The sequence below is a fragment of the Oncorhynchus nerka genome, linkage group LG20, assembly GCF_034236695.1.
Source record: "Oncorhynchus nerka isolate Pitt River linkage group LG20, Oner_Uvic_2.0, whole genome shotgun sequence".
Classification (NCBI taxonomy): domain Eukaryota; kingdom Metazoa; phylum Chordata; class Actinopteri; order Salmoniformes; family Salmonidae; genus Oncorhynchus; species Oncorhynchus nerka.
Window position 1 is genome coordinate 4,070,722 of NC_088415.1, and position 8,191 is coordinate 4,078,912.

General features: G+C 48.4%; 1 pseudogene; it reads right to left on the minus strand.

Annotated features, from left to right (window-relative positions):
• The window catches only part of LOC135562785 (FYVE, RhoGEF and PH domain-containing protein 1-like), an 81,826-nt pseudogene extending 74,295 nt beyond the window's left edge, over positions 1–7,531 (minus strand).
• Between the last annotated feature and the right edge of the window lie 660 nt (positions 7,532–8,191).

Consider the following 8,191-nt stretch of genomic DNA (forward strand, 5'->3'; position numbering starts at 1 on the left):
CTATGGTATAAATACTGTAGTATTTAATGTAGTGTTTTTGCATACTGTACTATACTGTAGTATTTACAGTTAACGATAGTATAAATACTGCAGTAAAAGAAAAATGCAGTATATACTATAGCATTTAATGTAGTGTTTAATGCAGTATATACTATAGTATTTAATGTAGTGTTTAATGCAGTATATACTATAGTATTTAATGTAGTGTTTTTGAAGATTGTACAATACTGTAGTATTTACTGTGATGTTTTTGCAGACATTACTGTAGTTTAACTATGGTGTCTTTGTTTTACTATATTTGACATAAAGTGGAGGCTTTCTCTTTGAGGAAACCTACTGGAGAAACACTAAAAGACCACATTTCCCATAACCTCTATACAGGTAGGTAGGTAGGAATGGGGTCTGAACAGATAGTTCAGAGTTTCTGTTCTTTGCCATAACCTGTATGGTTGCACCATATGGTATATACTTTGGCATGTAGGTTTCTCACTTATGGGGGTTATATATTGGGATATGGGGAGGGGAATGGGCGGGGTATATGCAAATTAAATGCTGTAGTGGACTGTAGTGTGGTGTTTACTACAGTGCTATTTTTGCAGTGTGTGTGTGTGTGTGTGTGTGTGTGTGTGTGTGTGTGTGTGTGTGTGGTGTGTGTGTGTGGTGTGTGTGTGTGAGTGTGTGAGTGTGGAGAAAGTGGTGTGTGTGTGTGTGTGTGAGAGTGGTGTGTGAAAGTTGGGAGAGCTGGGGGCGAGAAAGAGCAAGAGAGAGAGAGAGAGAGAAAGAGGGGAGAGAGAGTGAAAGAGAGAGGGAGAGAGAAAGAGAGAGAGAGGAGGGAGAGTGAAAGAGAGAGAGAGAGAGAGGGGGGGAGAGAGAGAGAGAGAACGTGAGAGAGAAAGGAGGGAGAGTGAAAGAGAGAGAGAGAGAGAGAGAGAGAGAGAGAGAGAGAGAGAGAGAGAGAGAGAGAGAGAGAGAGAGAGAGAGAGAGAGAGAGAGAAAGGAGGGAGAGTGAAAGAGAGAGAGAGAGAGAGAGAGAGAGAGAGAGAGAGGCAGGAAGAGACAGGTCAGAACCAGGGTTATGGTCAGAGACAGGGAAAGCTGCTGGGAGAATTATAACTGTGAGAACTCTCTCTCCGCCCACTGGAACTCCTGGAATGTGGGAACATTCTCTTCAGGTCAAGAAAAAGACTGTCAGGACATGGACCTTGAAAACTCAAGTGTTTGAAACAAAAACACAGTTTAATATCAATTCTTGTTTTTCACAGTTGTTGGTTATTTGTGTGGTTATGTGCTCCACAATAAATGAGTGGATCCTAAACCAATCAGGGGTATATATAACCTAGTATATCTCACTGGTTAATCAATCAGGGGTAAATATAACCTAGTATATCTCACTGGTTAATCAATCAGGAGTAAATATAACCTAGTCTCTCTAACCTGTTAACCAATCAGAGGTATATATAATCTAGTCTCTCTCACCGGTTAACCAATCAGGAGTATATATGACCTAGTCTCTCTCGCCAGGTTAGGGCAAGGCTTTAGTGTCAGGGTTTTATCTCACCATTCTGTCATGCGTTTCTCCAGGGCGGGGAGCAGGGTTAGGGTTAGTGTAGGGTTAGAGGTCGGCCCTGGGTCAGGGTTAGTCTAGGGTTAGAGGTCGGCCCTGGGTCAGGGTTAGTCTAGGGTTAGAGGTCGGCCCTGGGTCAGGGTTAGTGTAGGGTTAGAGGTCGGCCCTGGATCAGGGTTAGTGTAGGGTTAGAGGTCGGCCCTGGGTCAGGGTTAGTGTAGGGTTAGAGGTCGGCCCTGGGTCAGGGTTAGTCTAGGGTTAGAGGTAGAGGTAGGCCCTGGGTCAGGGTTAGTGTAGGGTTAGAGGTCGGCCCTGGGTCAGGGTTAGTGTAGGGTTAGAGGTAGGCCCTGGGTCAGGGTTAGGGACTGGGGTCAGGGTTAGTGTAGGGTTAGAGGTAGGCCCTGGGTCAGGGTTAGTCTAGGGTTAGAGGTAGGCCCTGGGTCAGGGTTAGTCTAGGGTTAGAGGTAGGCCCTGGGTCAGGGTTAGTCTAGGGTTAGAGGTCGGCCCTGGGTCAGGGTTAGTCTAGGGTTAGAGGTAGGCCCTGGGTCAGGGTTAGTGTAGGGTTAGAGGTAGGCCCTGGGTCAGGGTTAGTCTAGGGTTAGAGGTAGGCCCTGGGTCAGGGTTAGTCTAGGGTTAGAGGTAGGCCCTGGGTCAGGGTTAGTGTAGGGTTAGAGGTCGGCCCTGGGTCAGGGTTAGTCTAGGGTTAGAGGTAGGTCCTGGGTCAGGGTTAGTGTAGGGTTAGAGGTAGGTCCTGGGTCAGGGTTAGTCTAGGGTTAGAGGTCGGCCCTGGGTCAGGGTTAGTCTAGGGTTAGAGGTAGGCCCTGGGTCAGGGTTAGTCTAGGGTTAGAGGTAGGCCCTGGGTCAGGGTTAGGGACTGGGGTCAGGGTTAGTCTAGGGTTAGGGTTAGTCTAGGGTTAGAGGTAGGCCCTGGGTCAGGGTTAGTCTAGGGTTAGAGGTAGGCCCTGGGTCAGGGTTAGTCTAGGGTTAGAGGTAGACCCTGGGTCAGGGTTAGGGTTAGTCTAGGGTTAGGGTTAGTCTAGGGTTAGAGGTAGGCCCTGGGTCAGGGTTAGTCTAGGGTTAGAGGTAGGCCCTGGGTCAGGGTTAGTCTAGGGTTAGAGGTAGGCCCTGGGTCAGGGTCTAGGGTTTAGGGGTCAGGGTTAGGGTTAGAGGTAGGCCCTGGGTCAGGGTTAGTCTAGGGTTAGAGGTAGGCCCTGGGTCAGGGTTAGTCTAGGGTTAGAGGTAGGCCCTGGGTCAGGGTTAGTCTAGGGTTAGAGGTAGGCCCTGGGTCAGGGTTAGTCTAGGGTTAGAGGTCGGCCCTGGGTCAGGGTTAGTCTAGGGTTAGAGGTAGGCCCTGGGTCAGGGTTAGAGGTAGGCCCTGGGTCAGGGTTAGTGTAGGGTTAGAGGTAGGCCCTGGGTCAGGGTTAGTCTAGGGTTAGAGGTCGGCCCTGGGTCAGGGTTAGTCTAGGGTTAGAGGTAGACCCTGGGTCAGGGTTAGGGACTGGGGTCAGGGTTAGTTTAGGGGTAGAGGTAGGCCCTGGGTCAGGGTTAGTCTAGGGTTAGAGGTAGGCCCTGGGTCAGGGTTAGTCTAGGGTTAGAGGTAGGCCCTGGGTCAGGGTTAGTGTAGGGTTAGAGGTAAGCCCTGGGTCAGGGTTAGTGTAGGGTTAGAGGTAGGCCCTGGGTCAGGGTTAGTGTAGGGTTAGAGGTAGGCCCTGGGTCAGGGTTAGGGTTAGTCTAGGGTTAGAGGTAGGCCCTGGGTCAGGGTTAGTCTAGGGTTAGAGGTAGGCCCTGGGTCAGGGTTAGTGTAGGGTTAGAGGTAGGTCCTGGGTCAGGGTTAGTGTAGGGTTAGAGGTAGGCCCTGGGTCAGGGTTAGTCTAGGGTTAGAGGTAGGCCCTGGGTCAGGGTTAGTGTAGGGTTAGAGGTAGGCCCTGGGTCAGGGTTAGTCTAGGGTTAGAGGTAGGCCCTGGGTCAGGGTTAGGGACTGGGGTCAGGGTTAGTCTAGGGTTAGAGGTAGGCCCTGGGTCAGGGTTAGTCTAGGGTTAGAGGTAGGCCCTGGGTCAGGGTTAGTCTAGGGTTAGAGGTAGGCCCTGGGTCAGGGTTAGTCTAGAGTTAGAGGTAGGCCCTGGGTCAGGGTTAGGGACTGGGGTCAGGGTTAGTCTAGGGTTAGAGGTAGGCCCTGGGTCAGGGTTAGTGTAGGGTTAGAGGTAGGCCCTGGGTCAGGGTTAGTGTAGGGTTAGAGGTAGAGGTAGGCCCTGGGTCAGGGTTAGTCTAGGGTTGGAGGTAGGCCCTGGGTCAGGGTTTAATTAAACACTCTATGCGTTTCTCCAGGGCGGGGAGCAGGGTTAGGTTTAGTCTAGGGTTAGAGGTAGACCCTGGGTCAGGGTTAGGGACTGGGGTCAGGGTTTAACTCACCACTCTGCCATGCGTTTCTCCAGGGCGGGGAGCAGGAACTGCTGGTGGAAACAGTATATAGAGCAGATGTTGGAGAAGATACCCATGACCACGTCTAGAGGGAAGGAGGAGCGGGAGCGCGCCTCCTCAAGGAGGGAGGAGCAGAACACCTGGTCCAGGAGGTACAGCCGAGACACGTAGGCCTTCTCTGTGTGGAGCAGCTCATTGGCAATGTTGAACACACGCTGCTGCACCGACAGCTGGGATTGGTCGGAGAGAGAGAGAGAGAGAGAGAGAGAAAGAATCTTAAGTCAAATGTCTACTGTTTGCCGATGATCTGGTGCTTCTGTCACCAACCAAGGAGGGTCTACAGCAGCACCTAGATCTTCTGCACAGATTCTGACAGACCTGGGCCCTGACAGACCTGGGCCCTGACAGTAAATTTCAGAAAGACAAAAATAATGGTGTTCCAAAAAAGGTCCAGTAGCCATGACAACAAATACAAATTCCGTCTAGACACCGTTGTCCTAGAGCACACAAAGAATTACACCTACCTCGGGCCTAAACATAAAACACCACAGGTAACTTCCTGTGAACGCTCTAAGAGACAAGGCAAGAAGGAACTTCTATGCTTTAAAAGGAACATAAAACTCGACATTAGGATCAGGCAAAAAACTACTTCAATCAGTTATAGAACCCATTGTCCTCTACGGTTGTGAGGTCTGAGGTCAAAAAAATCACAAAATTTGGGACGAAACACCCATAAATATACTTAGTGCCACAACGCAAAAACGCAAATAATACAATTAGAACAATTTATTTATTAATTATCAAAATCCAGACAAGAGCTGTTCATTTCTACAACCATCTAAAATGAAGCGATGCCCACACATTCCATCACAAAGCCATCACCTACAGAGAGATGAACCAAGAGAAGAGTCCCCTAAGCAAGCTGGTGCTGGGCCTCTGTTCACAAACACAAACCCCAACAGAGCCCCAGGACGGAAAAACATTTAAACCCAACCAAATTATTAGAAACCAATTAGATAAATACTTGACATATTGGAAAGAAATAACAAACAAACAAAACAGAGCAAACTAAAATGCTATTTGTCCCTAAACAGAGAGAACACAGCGGCAGAATACCTGACCAATGTGACAGACTCTGTGAGCATAGCCTTGCTATTGAGAAAGAATTAGAACTAAAATGCTATTTGGCCCTAAACAGAGAGAACACAGTGGCAGAATACCTGACCACTGTGACTGACCCTAAACAGAGAATACACAGTGGCAGAATACCTGACCACTGTGACTGACCCTAAACAGAGAGGACACAGTGGCAGAATACCTGACCACTGTGACTGACCCTAAACAGAGAGAACACAGTGGTAGAATACCTGACCACTGTGACTGACCCTAAACAGAGAGAACACAGTGGTAGAATACCTGACCACTGTGACTGACCCTAAACAGAGAGTACACAGTGGCAGAATACCTGACCACTGTGACTGACCCTAAACAGAGAGTACACAGTGGTAGAATACCTGACCACTGTGACTGACCCTAAACAGAGAGAACACAGTGGCAGAATACCTGACCACTGTGACTGACCCTAAACAGAGAGGACACAGTGGCAGAATACCTGACCACTGTGACTGACCCTAAACAGAGAGTACACAGTGGCAGAATACCTGACCACTGTGACTGACCCTAAACAGAGAGTACACAGTGGCAGAATACCTGACCACTGTGACTGACCCTAAACAGAGAGAACACAGTGGCAGAATACCTGACCACTGTGACTGACCCTAAACAGAGAGTACACAGTGGCAGAATACCTGACCACTGTGACTGACCCTAAACAGAGAGAACACAGTGGCAGAACACCTGACCACTGTGACTGACCCAAACTTAAGGAAAGCTTTGACTATGTACAGACTCAGTGAGCATAGCCTTGCTATTGAGAAAGGCCGCCGTAGGCAGACAATGGCTCTCAAGAGAAGACCGGCTATGTGCAACACTGCCAACAAAATGAGGTGGAAACTGAGCTGCACTTCCTAACCGCCTACCCAAATATATGACCATATTAGAGGCACATATTTCCCTCAGATTACACAGATCCACAAAGAACTAGAAAACAAATCAAACACTTGATAAACTCCCATATCCGTTACTGCTGTGTAAAGTCACATCTGAAAGATGTGTGACCCGTTGCCATGAGAACAGGGCAACCAATACCAACATTGTTCATCTGTTAATTTATCTTCCCCTAACAGTCGTTCTACTACTATTTGAACATTGGTAATATAACACTTGAAATGTCTTTATCTTTGTGACATTTACTGTTAAAATCCAATAGTTTTTTTTTGTGGGGGGGGGGGGGGGGGGGGTTTATGTTGTTGTTGTTGTTGTTGTTGTTGTTGTTGTTGTTGTTGTTGTTGTCTTCTCACTTTTTTGTTTTTTGTTTATTTAACTTACTTTGTAAACATTTTTCCCAATAAAGCCTCGTTGAATTGGCTTGATAGAGAGAGATGGAGAGACACACACAAATACACACACACACTCACACACAAACGATACACCCACAAACACACACACACTCACACATACACACACACAAACACACACACACACACACACAAACACAAACACTCGCACATACACACACACACACACACAAAACGCACACACACAAACACACACACACAAACACACAAACACACACATACACACTCACTAACACACACACACAAACACACACATACACACTCACTAACACACACACACACACAAATACACACATTCATGTTTTAAAAAACAGTCAGGCCCACCTCTGTAGAGTCCTGTCTGTCTGTTTTAGGGAGGACCAGTGCCAAAGGTTGGAGATCCATCATGGGGTTGATGAGCTCAATGGTCTCATCCCCGCTTCCCTCCTCCAAGTCACTGTCCCCCTCCGAATCCCCCCCACCCTCAGCCGACGCCCCCTCTCCCCCCGGGCCCTCCGCATAGCTGCAGGAGGAGGAGCTAGAGAGGCGTGGCAGCGTGAGGGCGGGACTACATGGGTAGATGACCCGGTCCTCGTCGCCGGCGAAACACAGCTCCTCGCTGTGGGACGGAGAGCTGATGCTGTCGATGCCAGAGTCTCGATTGGCCAGTTTGCCGTCCGCTTGCGGCTGGAGGAGGGACAAGTTGTCAGAGGGGATCCCTGATTGGCTTTCTGGCTCCGCCTGCCCCCTTATCTCCACGGCGTCTGTGAGTTTCTCTGAGGCGCTATAACCGGACTCCATGGACAGGCGCTTGTCAGAGGCAGAGCACAACGCTCCTAGTTCTTTACTGTTATCCTCCTTCATGTTGTCTGTCTCTCCTGCTTTCTCTCCCAGCACCACACCAGCCAACACAGCCAGCCCCTGAGGTAGGTCATCCAGCTCTCGAGAGGAACCAGGAGGGCAGGCCACGTGGAGACAGCCAGAGAGAGTGAGCTCTGAGACTGGGGGAGAGAAGGGGCCCCCACCTGGTCCTGTCTCAGGGACCCTGGGGTTGCAGAGACCCCCACCCATGATATCAGGCACCACAATGATCTGCTCCCTGTAGAGTGAACACAGATAAGACAGTAGAATGTTACATCGATCTATCTATCTATCATATACAGTGCCTTGCGAAAGTATTCGGCCCCCTTGAACTTTGCGACCTTTTGCCACATTTCAGGCTTCAAACATAAAGATATAAAACTGTATTTTTTTGTGAAGAATCAACAACAAGTGGGACACAATCATGAAGTGGAACGACATTTATTGGATATTTCAAACTTTTTTAACAAATCAAAAACTGAAAAATTGGGCGTGCAAAATTATTATTATTATCACCCCTTTATTTTATGAATGTGAAATGGATAATAGTAGAGAGAATGATATATTTCAGTTTAATTTCTTTCATCACATCCCCAGTCGGTCAGAAGTTTACATACACTCAACAAGTATAAATTTAAATGGTTTAACTTGGGTCAAACGTTTCGAGAAGCCTTCCACAAGCTTCCCACAATAAGTTGGGTGAATTTTGTCCCATTCCTCCTGACAGAGCTGATGTAACTGAGTCGGGTTTGTAGGCCTCCTTGCTCGCACACGCTTTTTCAGTTCTGCCCACAAATTTTCAATGAGATTGAGGTCATAGCTCTGTGATGGCCACTCCAATACCTTGACTTTGTTGTCCTTAAGCCATTTTTCCACAACTTTGGAAGTATGC